The sequence below is a fragment of the Argentina silus genome, assembly GCF_951799395.1.
Source record: "Argentina silus genome assembly, chromosome: X".
In the NCBI taxonomy this organism is placed as follows: domain Eukaryota; kingdom Metazoa; phylum Chordata; class Actinopteri; order Argentiniformes; family Argentinidae; genus Argentina; species Argentina silus.
Window position 1 is genome coordinate 49,666,546 of NC_139653.1, and position 12,973 is coordinate 49,679,518.

Below are 12,973 nucleotides of genomic sequence, written 5' to 3' on the forward strand. Positions count from 1 at the left end.
ACACCTACAGGTGGAAGATGGAGGACAGACTGCAGGACAGCAACACAACAGAAGTGTGGAGCAACATGAGGAAGATCACCAGCTACAAGCAGGCTAATGACCCGCAAGTGGCTGGAAATCTGGACAGAGCCAATGAGTTGAACCAGTTTTTCAACAGGTTTGACTCACACCACTCATCTACCCCTTTGTCCCATGCAGTACCCTCTCCCTTCCCTATGCCTCTCCAGCCCCTCTAACTCCATTCACACCTCCCCTCCATTCCCCTCCTCCTCCAGCCCCACCATTTCCTCACTTCACAACTCTTCAGCGTCCCCCATTATTCTGCCCCCTGACACCACTGCCAGAGCCAACGACATCCCCACCATCCCCCACTCCAGTGTCTTCATCAGTACAGCTCAGGTGAAGAGAGAGCTGGGGAAACTCAGCACCAGGAAGGCTGCGGGCCCTGACGGTGTGAGCCCGAGGGTGCTCAAAGTCTGCGCGGACCAGCTGTGTGGAGTACTCCGGTATCTCTTTAACCTGAGCCTCAGTCTGGAAAACATCTTGACTGGTACTGGTACCAAAGAAAAGGAACCCCAGTCTGCTGAATGACTATAGACCCATACATATGCACATATGAGGCCCCTGGTGAAGACATCCTTGGACGATTATTGGACTGATTATTAATTCTATATTAATACTTTCAATTAATAATAGCATATATTGGATACTGATCATTTGACCTTTCCATACATATATATTGTGAACCTTTGACTTGAGACTCATGTTGACTTTTTCTGGTTACTGTTGTTGAAATAACACATTCCTGAGCATATGTAGGGGTGAAAGGTACCTATGATTTGTATATGAAGAGGTGAAAAGTTACATCCTCTGAGTATATGGAGAGTTGAAAGGTTACATCTGGTTTAAAGATTGAGAGGTGAAAAGTTGAGAACAAAGAGGTGATTTGGGAATAAAAAGGCTGCCTACAGAGGAGAATCATTGAATTTCTCTCTGCCCTGAGTCGTGTGTAGAGTATCTCTCTCTGCATATAATTTCGGTGTATTGAAAAATTATGTCAACTTGGCATAATAAATGAGCTCAAAATTAGTATCTATCTATATAACATAATCTCATCTATCGATCTACAGTGTCTATCATCGATCAATTAAATTCCATCCAACCAAATAACCAACCAACCATTCATCCATCCACTCAACTCACCAATCAAACCATCTTTAACTGTATTCTCTACGAAAATAAGACTCTCACTTTCTTTCAACTACCAAGCCAATCTATGTATTGTACAAACCATTTTTAAACTTTTTTCTACTAACAAAATAAGGCTTTGCAAGCCCACAAAATTTCTTCTGGAATTTATTTTTCTAATTATTATTATTATTCACATTCTTCCGATTTTTCAGGTATCCTCCTCCGACAGCTTTTAAGCTTGGTCTAACTTGAGTTGCTTACATTTATATTTTTCAAACTCATACTTTTTACACTATTCAGCTTTTTGTAACTCAAAAACCCTTATCTCTTATCTTTTGTATGCCGGTGCCCTCCTCCCAAATAGGAAATGGCATTGTGATAAATAATGTGTGAACAAAACAAGATTACATTACATTATTATATCTTTTTTTTTTTTTTTTTTTTTTACGAAAATGAAGATTTAGCCCACATGACAACTGTAGCAAACAGACCTGTGTCAACAAATCTCAATTTTCGCGCGTTTCTATTTACAGACTAAAACCTAAAATCCAGTGTGACTGGAGCAAGATGTTCCCGAGCCAGCCAGGAGTTTAACGTTTATAGTATATACTGTATGATTGGTATATACTGGTATACTGTATGTAATGTATTGAACATGAATCCAGCACACTTTCCCCCTTCAAACGATCCACCAAAATGAGCGATACAAAATAAATGCATTATTATCCCACTGAAACCCCAAATCCTGTTTAAATCTCCTTTTTTAACTTGGTTTCTTGATTACAGAATATGTAGTATGCTAAATTGTGACAAACCAAGAAGAACTAAAGTTTGGAGGGTTTTTCCTTGACACCCCCTGTCTCCTGTTTCCATCCAGGGAGAGGTCATGGAGGTGGTCCACAGCTAAAAGTACCTGGGGGTGCACCTGGACAATAAACTGGACTGGACTGGTAACCCAGATGTCCTGTACAAGAGGGGTCAGGACCTTATTTCCTGAGGAGCTCAGGTCCTTTGGCGTGTGCAGGACTCTGCTGAACATGTTCTACCAGTCAGTGCTAGCCAGTGCAGTGCTGTACGCGGTAGTATGCTGGGGGGGGCAGCATCAAAGAAGATGACACCAAGAGGCTGAACAAGCTTATTATGAAAGCTGGTTCTGTCCTTGGTGTCACCCTGGAGGAGTTGGCCATTAGGAGGATGAGAACCAAACTCCTGGCCATCTTGGACAATCCCTCCCATCCCCAACATGACACTGTGGCAGAGAAGAGAAGCTCCTTTAGCAACATACAATTACAACATGTTGCACTAAGGAGCGCTATAGGAGATCTTTTCTGCCTGCTGCAATAAAGACTGTACAACTCCTCCTCTGGCTGGCTCGATCAGGGTGATCAGAGTCAGGCTGGGGGATGTTAAATCATACTGGACTGTAATTATTGTATATAATGTTCAGATGTCTGTTTTATTTTATTTTATTCTATTATTCTATGTCGCTTTATTTTGTTGTTGTTGTTTGTGATGTGAGCTGCTGTAACGCCTTAATTTCCCCTCAGGGATCAATAAAGTACCTATCTATCTATCTATCTATCTATCTATCTATCTATCGAAAACCCTATATTTCTGTTCCCTCTGTGGCGTTCTCTCCATCAGGAACTAAGTCTCCTGATGAATATGAGGACAGAGCAGCAGTTATCAAGCTGCTGGAGGAGGAAGGTGTGAGGAGGGTTGGTGCCCTCTCAAACATCAACATCGATCAGGACTGCTTCCCATCCTGATCAACTTTCTGAAGGGTCTTACTGATGAGTAAGTATTATGCATTCTACTGTATCTATGCTCCCTGTGTTTCAACAGCACACCCTACGCATACACAGTACAACAGGTTGGAGCCAAGACCAAACATCTGATCATGTTCACTTGTTTCTCTATCAGGCAGCGGAGGGTGATCCGTGATGGCATGAGAGACCCTGTAAGTTTACCTGTATGTTAGTTAAACAGTGAATCTAAATGATAATGACTGCCAGGAAATACCTGATGCCATAAGCTGAACTAAGCTAAGACGATTATTTGGTTTTTTTGTGTGAGCATGGTATTATTTCTATTACAGCCAGGGACGGATGGACGGACATACTGAAGGGGGGGGGGGGGAGTAGGGGGGCTCACTGAATGCTGAATATACTTCCTACAGTATGTCCCTTCTCCCAAGTACTTGAGCAGAGTACTTTACACAACGTCCACCAGTAGAGGGCACTAATGTATCCTTTTACAACTGGAAGTACATCATAGTTCTTACTGGGCTGTGTCAACTATGAACCTATCTTTAGTTTACGAGACTTGTTGCTTCCTATCATTTTGGAATAAATGGCAGTAGATAGTAGTCAACTGTAGCCTAGTTGTTAAACAAAGTCCTTCCTACAATATCATATTTCATGGACTGTCTGAGTGAATTGTGAGTTGGTGTTGATGACAAACTCCTTTTATTTTCAATGGACAAAAGCTCTCATTTGAGTGAGGGTACTGCAGTCACTTCTCAGGATGGCTGATTGGCTGATGTATTAAGCATTACATTTGGGATACAGTGTAATATGTATACATTTATAACACATTGTTCCTTTATCAGGTGGCCGAGATTATATAAATTGCATGTACAAAAGGTCTTTCTCTTGTTCTCAATGTTGTGTTTCTGAGCTCACTGTTGACTGCATGTATGGGACTTGGTCCCCTGTTCCATATATTTTACAGCTTGTCTTTTCTATAATAGCCAATTATTATTATTATTATTATTAGGTAGGCTTGTTTCAACAAGTCCAACTATTGTTCTTGCTCAACTACTATATCTTACTACATTTGGCCAATGAGACCACGAATAATTGGGTTCCTATGATACATTCTATCTATACCTCCCCTCTCTAATCTGTCTATGCTCTCTTTCATCTATCCATTCATTCATCCAACCAAACCAGTTACTATCTATCTATCCTTCTCTCATCTATGTATCTTTCCCTCATTTATCTAACTTCATCTGTCTATCTATCTACAGTATCTATCTATATAACATAATCTCATCTATCGATCTACAGTGTCTATCATCGATCAATTAAATTCCATCCAACCAAATAACCAACCAACCATTCATCCATCCACTCAACTCACCAATCAAACCATCTTTAACTGTATTCTCTACGAAAATAAGACTCTCACTTTCTTTCAACTACCAAGCCAATCTATGTATTGTACAAACCATTTTTAAACTTTTTTCTACTAACAAAATAAGGCTTTGCAAGCCCACAAAATTTCTTCTGGAATTTATTTTTCTAATTATTATTATTATTCACATTCTTCCGATTTTTCAGGTATCCTCCTCCGACAGCTTTTAAGCTTGGTCTAACTTGAGTTGCTTACATTTATATTTTTCAAACTCATACTTTTTACACTATTCAGCTTTTTGTAACTCAAAAACCCTTATCTCTTATCTTTTGTATGCCGGTGCCCTCCTCCCAAATAGGAAATGGCATTGTGATAAATAATGTGTGAACAAAACAAGATTACATTACATTATTATATCTTTTTTTTTTTTTTTTTTTTTTACGAAAATGAAGATTTAGCCCACATGACAACTGTAGCAAACAGACCTGTGTCAACAAATCTCAATTTTCGCGCGTTTCTATTTACAGACTAAAACCTAAAATCCAGTGTGACTGGAGCAAGATGTTCCCGAGCCAGCCAGGAGTTTAACGTTTATAGTATATACTGTATGATTGGTATATACTGGTATACTGTATGTAATGTATTGAACATGAATCCAGCACACTTTCCCCCTTCAAACGATCCACCAAAATGAGCGATACAAAATAAATGCATTATTATCCCACTGAAACCCCAAATCCTGTTTAAATCTCCTGTTGTGCATGAAGATTCGTTGCATTATTTCAGCCAACTTATGTCTATTCATGTCAGACTGCGCTAAACATTTCCCCCGCTTTTCTCTGCATATGAATATATGTCCATGTAGCTGAAATGCGCGGAATCAACTGAGAAACATTATATCCTATGAGTTAATCACTTAACTCACTTAACTCTATGAGTTAATCACTTAACTCATGGAATTTCGCAGTGTGCCACATATATTCCATGTCTGACATCATTTTATGAAGTTTCCATGAAGATTATTAATCTTATTATTAAGATTATTATTATTATTATTATTATTATTATTATTATTATTATTATTATTAATTATTTCTAAATTAAGGTTCATCCAAATACATCATCACCCCCCTCACAGCATTTGAGGCAGCGACCCTTCACAAAATATAATTGCGCTATAACATTTCCCCCGCTTCTCTGCGCTGAGAGAATGCTTGATGACGATATGAGAGTAGACAGGACTTGATCCTATTGCTTGGTCCTAGTTAAAATAACCTGATATTTAATTTAACATTAACATTAACGATATTTATTTAAACCATTTCCACTCTTCATCTCTGCAATTCATGAGCTGCTAAAATAAACTTGATTTTGTCTATCTGATCCATCTGATCAGTCTATCTGATAAGGCAAACCATTCTCTTTGTCATTGCCTCGCTCGCAAAAAAGGTTGGTCTAGCTTTTATACAGTAGTTTAACTATCTTCAATTTTGCTTGTATTGGATGTCCGACGAATTTATGTGAGGGGGTTACAGCCTAAAATGCTACAAGGGGGTGAAGGGGGCTGTGTTGCATATCACATGTTAAACAAACAATTATGGTGACTTTTGACAGTAGAATGGGTGACTGGAATAATTATTTTATGGAGGACGGTTATTGACGGCTGGTGCCGTTCAAGATTAGGGAGGAGGATTTTTTTTTTTTTTGTGTGTGAGGATGGTGTCATTTCTATTACAGCCAGGAACGGACAGCTGATTACAGCTAACCCATACTGCATGAGTCGTTGTATTATTCCTTCTCGCGAAATATACTTCCTACAGTACATCCCTTCCCCCAAGTATATTAGCAGAGTGGGAGTGAGAAAGTGTTAATATTAGTGTTCAAGTGTTAAACGCTCTTTGCTTTGTGAGCGCACTGTGGGATGGCGGAATCAGGACAAATCGTTAAAATGGGAGGTGGTGCGTGGTAACGTAGCGCCTGCTACTGTCGATTGCAGAGCATGACAGATATATGCAACGCTTATCAGAGCTGTTAAAAGGCCTTGTATCATAAACCTGAGATCCGATCATTTTATGCTTTTCACTCACACTAACCATGACATTATTCTCCCGTCAAAAGTAACCAGACTTGCTTGTTTAACCATTTTTTCCTGTCCTTGATGCTGTATATTTGCTGCAAAACATGGTGTAAAACTGCCCCGTTTGGCTCTGACGAAGGTATATCTTCTCATGACAGATCATCCTCCGTTCACTATGTGGTGATTACAATTCACAATTTATCACATTACCACCTGATCCTTCTCTCCACCCTCTCAGAACTGGGAATCTCTGGCTCTGTACTCTCCTGGTTTGCATCCTACCTGGCCGATCGCTCTTACCAGGTGACGTGGAGAAGGTCGCTGTCCTCTCCACGAGCCCTCACAACTGGAGCTCCGTCCTAGGGCCTTTACTGTATCAGTGAGTTAGGGTTAGCAGAGGGAGACCTCTCTCTTGGCTCGGTAATTTCCTCACATGGTTTCTCCTACCACTACTACGCAACAGACACTCAACTCTTTCTCTCTTCCCTCCCCTCTGACACAGGTGGCAACATGTGTCTGTGTGTCTTGCAGACATTTCTGCTTGGATGTCAGCCCACTACATCAAGCTCAACCTTAAAAAGACTGAGCTGCTCTTCCTCCCTGGGAAAGCCTGCCCTCTCCAAGACTTCTCCAAGACCTCCTCCCGACTTCACTACTGAAACGCACTCTTGGCCGGGCTCCCCGCCTCTGCCATCAGACCTCTGCAGCTCATCCAGATTGCTGTCACCCGTCTGGTGTTCACCCTCCCCAAATTCTCACATGTCACCCCACTCCTTCGCACCCTTCACTGGCTCCTGGTAGCAGCAAAGGGAACAGCCCCTCCCTACTTGCAAGCAATGGTCAGCTGCCAAACAACTGCCCGATCACTCCACTCTTCCACCTCGGCTGGCCGCCTGGCACTGGCACTGCCGCCTCTACGTGGATGCAGCAGTTGCACTGTTCGTTCACGGCTTTTCACTGTCCTGGCGCCCCGGTGGTGCAATGAACTTCCCACTGCTGTAAGGACTGTAGATGACTGATGTATAGATGATTCACTTACTTTAGACAAATGTACTTGTAAGTGACTTTTGATAAAGGTGTCTACTAAATCTCTAAAATGTAAATGTAAAATTATGTATGAGCTCATTAGTGATCAAAATAATTGACTAAAACATTTTCCAGGAATTAAAAGAATCCGATGGTGATTTTTATTTGTGTGCGCTGACAACTGAAAACAAACATGGATGTTTTCAAGTGTAAGATGCATATCACATCCTTCACAGCTCTTGTCACCACATTGTAGTGGCTTTTGGCAGCACTTCACACCATGAAATCTACGTACCCCGCTGAAATGTCGGCCTGTACCTACTGTTGAAAGTCTGGCCCTCTTCACAGCTCTTGTCACCACCAAAGGGGGGAGAGGAAGATGGTGATGTCAATGTTTCTCCTGGGGACCTTCCTGTGACGGTTCCTGCTCCCACTCCGCTCTCTGGGGAGGGGCAGGTGGGGTCAGGGTGGCGGAAGGGGGGGTACCTACGGAGGCTGTGGCTACAGAGGCTACGGAGCAATATGTCGTAGGGCTCCTTTGTGACATGGATTACCCGCAGCTGATGCTGAGAGTATGTACTACTACCACACTGAAACATAATCAGCAAAAACATAGTTTATACTACTGATGGTATGTGATACTAACACACTGAAATATAACCACAAAGAATCACACTGATTACTGATGTTATGTACTACTCATCTGCTAATGTATAACCTGCAAAGCATATTATATACTACTAGTGATATGTACTACTAATATACTGAATGTCTAATGGCAAATACTATTCTAGAAATACTATTCAAATGTAAAACTGTTTAGATAACTTGGGGTTGATTTTTGCTGAAAGGAGGTTTTGCTTGTTTTATGATTTGAATGATGAAACTGGTCTATCTAACTATATGTAACGAATAAAGTTGAAATGTAATAAATTGGAAAGGGAAAGAGAGAATGGGGAATTAAGTCAAAGTTGAGAGAAGTTTGGGTTGAGTCCAGAAGGCAGTGGTTTCCGATAAAAGTAATAGTCAGGGATGAACCAGAGGGGGGTAAGGAGGAACTGTAAATGTCAAGAGGACCAAGATGCTTTGCTCATGTGAAAAAGTTATGCTCAGAGGAGCTCATGAAGGGGCAGGGTTATACAAAACTGGTTGTTAGGCGTATTTTAATTTTATGTATCCCTAAAGAGACTAGGAGGTCTAGCCCAATCAGGTATCCAAAATCCTCTCGGAGAGAGTTTAGATTCAGAAAGCCCCCAGTCTGAATTGCTTTTGTTATCAGGAGGAGGCTCACCCTTTTTAGCTGCCTATATTCAGTGGAAGGGATTGCGAGGGGTTGAGTGACCACTTCACTTGTTCTGGGAGGTGGGCCATTGTAGTTTCTCGGCTGAGGGTACAGTGCTACTTCGGAGAAATCAGCAGGGCTGATAGAGGATTCAAGAGTATTTCGGCAGCGGCCACTGTCAAAACAAAACTGTAGGGAGCCTCTCTAAATTTATTCTAAGTTAGACAGACTAGGGACAGCTAGAGCGAGACTTATTTTACTTATTTTACTTCAAGTGCTATAATATCTATCAGTATTTGGTTTTATTTCCATTAACTCTTTTGGTCATTTGATTCCTTTTACTCCTATCTATTTACTTTCACATTAATTTCTTTGATTTATTTTATTTTACTTTACTCACTACAGTATTACACTTTCGTTATTTTCTGTTAAACTACTTCTACTACTACTTCTTTTACTGTAGCACTGTATATTTGATTTCTTTTATTTTAGTTAATTTTGTATCCATCATTTTTTTAATTTCTTTGATTTCTTTTTTATCCCGTGGGTTTACTTAATTACTTTGCATCTTCCATTTTTACTCTTTTTTCATCGGTGTTCCTCGGCTGAGGGTGCGGTGATAGATCGGAGTGAGAGAACGGGAGAACTTGTAGCCTTGGGTATATAGACTTACCGTAACTACTTTTCATCTTCTTTTACATTTTTATTATTTTTCCATTCAATCACTTTATTGATATCGTGTATTGTCATGGTGTATTGCTTAATGCTTGAATAAAGAACAACTGTGCAAACCAAGGAAAAGTTTTATTAGGCTTGGAGCTGGAGCATTGGTCAAGTGGGACGGTTCAACTCTCAGCACAAGAGCGCTGACCGAGTGAGGGGCTCTCAGTGCTGGAGCGCTGACCGAGTGAGGGGCTCTCATTGCTGGAGCGCTGTCCAGTGCTGACCAAGTGTGACGGTCGACTCTCAGTGCTGGTGCACTGATCGAGTGAGGGTCTTACAGTGCTGGAGTGCTGATGGAGTGTGATGGCGACCCGGAGGCAGATAGCCGCTGGGGCTTGTGAAATCCAGATAGCCGTTTTGAGGCTTAGGACACCCAGATCACTGGACGAAAAACCCAGGCTGGGCAAAACCTGGGTTGTGAGCCCATTAACTCCCGCGTACGGGTCAGTACAGGAGCTGATCGGGAGGAGAGGTTAGACTCAGAGAGACTCAGTCTTGTTCTGTGTGTGTAAGTGACTGGGGTGAAAGAGCGCTCTGCAGGCGTTTGACCTAAAAACCTTCAGACGGGGTCTGGAGTGAGTTGACCCGAGGTCCAGGGGCATGGATCCAGAGCAGGTGGATTGAAGAAAGGGAATCGTTGCCTGTGACAATAATTTAGGATTTAACACGTTAGAAGGAGGGCTGGACCGGGACGCCTATATAGGGTATATTTACCGGGAGACACTATTAAAACCCAACCTACTGTAGAATGTTGATTTACTGTAGTCCGAAGTTTAGAGCTGCTGTGACAATGTCGCGACAGCTCTTGACGCCACTGGTGAGTTTGTTTTTCCAGATCATTCACCTCATCAAAACCACCAACAGGATGCATTGTTGAGCATGATGTTTACAGTGTGTTATAGTGTGAACATTGCCGCGTGATTAATTACGTGAAGGGTAGCTTATGAGTTTCCATTTGGATTTAATGTTTCACAGTTGATTCCGCGCATTTCAAAAGTAGGCTGGATATGGACACAGCGTGCTCACAAAGCAAAGAGAGCAGTTCGTGTTATTATATTTTTATATATTTTCTTATATGTTTAAAAGACAATAGTTTTATATGTATCTCCTACTAGCCAATAAGCAAAAACTATAATTATATAATTATATTAAATTCTATAATTCTGTTGAAAGACACAGTGATAAAATATTTGTATTTGATATTCGAGACATGTGTGCTGTTGTAGTGCAGTCGGCCTACAAGGAACATGGCTAACTGTGACAAGTCACAAATGAAAACCAAAGTTATTATTATTTATGAGTTTATTGCACTGTCTATGACATTTCAATAAAGAATGAAACTGATGCAGAACCAAAAATGCAGATTTTTTTATTTTTTTTAATTGGACATAAGGCATACAGTGCGTCCATGTGCAGTACACTACAAGAACAGCCCGGGAGGTCGGGCTCTCTCTCACTGAGCGTAAGGACTTTGATCCTGTCCGTTATGCTTCTCCGGTTTCCATCGGTCATGACAGGAAACCTTTGCGCTGTCCATGACGAAGCCCCTGAAATTGTGAGGTTAGCCCCACCTGCCCCGTGAACCATCCCAGTTGGTACACCTCTATCCTGTGTATGACCAATACACTTTCACTTGACTTGACTCTTTATATGACTGTTATTATAGCCCTCATATACTTTTAATTCCAAATATGTATCATGTACTGCATTAGGCCTACCCAATCTGCTCAAATACATTACAATAGAATCAGGGGGGAAGGTGGGCGGATTGTAGTGTATTAGGCATTCATAATCGTTTCCCATTAACAAACAAAAGTGTGACAATTTATCTATCCACTGTAGAAAAGCAATTTGAATGATCGCACTCCTCCCAAAGAACAGTACAAATCTTCATTTAACGAATTCCGTTAGTTCATAGAAGATTGACGGCACCTACCAAATAGGCAATGACATTATGATAAAAAAATGTGTGCACAAAACAAGATTACATTACAGTATTTTATTTGCTCCGTTTTAATTCTGCCTACTGGTGATAGTTGGTGGTTCCCAAACTTTTAACAGTCATGTACCCCCTGTCGGTTATTTTGTAGCCTAATTGATATTCTATGAACATTATCCCTTACATATTAGACATTGTGATAATATTATTCTGTTGGATAGGGTGCATGCATTTATTTTTGGTACTGAGATTGCAGTCGGCTATTCACCAGGACTGTTTGGGAAGGTAAATCACAGATTTATTTCGCGTACCCCCTAGATCGATCCACGTACACCCGGGGGTACGCGTACCCCACTTTGACAATAGTGGGTATATCAAACAGACCTGTGTCATTACAACAGAAACAAATCTCACGTTTGCCGCGTGTCTACAGACTTCAGTCAAATTTAGGTTGATGTAACGTTGATTGGGAGGGTATTCTTTTCTTGAGGGTAATCTTTTCTTGTTCTCTTGTGAGAGAAACGGAGTGGGATGCAGGACGTTGTGCAGGACGTTATTTAATGTGTCACTGTCACCTATCGATGTTACATTGAGCGTGTTAATGCAATATGAATGACAGTCATCCAGCCTCCTTTCCCCTCGACACATTTTGGAGAAAATACATGGCTGCAGTCGGATGGACCCTGTAGCATATATTAATGATTTGTGTAAAACGTATTTGTATTCATTTGCGTTTTGAGAGAGTCAGGTATGTTAAAAACGCGCTTCTGTCACGCCTTCCTCACCAAAAATATCCGACTCTACCTCTCTCGCAATGAGTTGAACTTTATCGAGGGCTTCGCGCAGCCCTACCTGCATCCAGTCTGTCCCTGGGGCAAGGTAATGTTTCTCATTGAAACCCAACATACTGTACTTCGCGCTGTCACGCATGAAAATTCCGACTTCATTATGTAATCATTCTGTTAAATTATTATAGCCGATTCTCGCTTATTCATGTTAGACTGCGCAAAAACATTTCGCCCATTCTCTGCACTGTGAGAGAATGCGTGATCTGCAAACTTGATTTTGCCAATCTACAGTACATGTACATGTATCTGATAAGGCAAACCATTTTCTTTTCAAACATCTTTCACAACTCTTCTTACCACCTTGTCACTTCAAATGCGTGTACCGTACGGCGGCGTGCAGCGGCGGTGTAAGGGGTTAAACTCCTGCCAACTGTAGCAAGATTTTGTAAAAGCTTTTACAAGGAGAGATCCAATTGAATAGATGTCTGTTTTGCATGTGGTAAGATCAGGCATATTGCTAGACACTGTAAAAGTGGTGTTTGTTTTGCATGTGGTAAAACTGGGCATATGGCAAGACAGTGTGAGTCCCATCAAGCTATCAGGCCCTTTTGAGGAAGGTAGAGAAGTTGCAAACTGACATGGCAACAGATCACAGCCATATACATTTTGAATAGTGTTACCTGCAAGACAAACGCGGCAGAGATATATTAGGCCATTTGGTTTTGTATGAATTTGAAATGAATATGATTGTGACCTGATTCAGCTAATCAAGGTTTTGAAGATCAGTTGATTCGTTCAATCGCGTGATA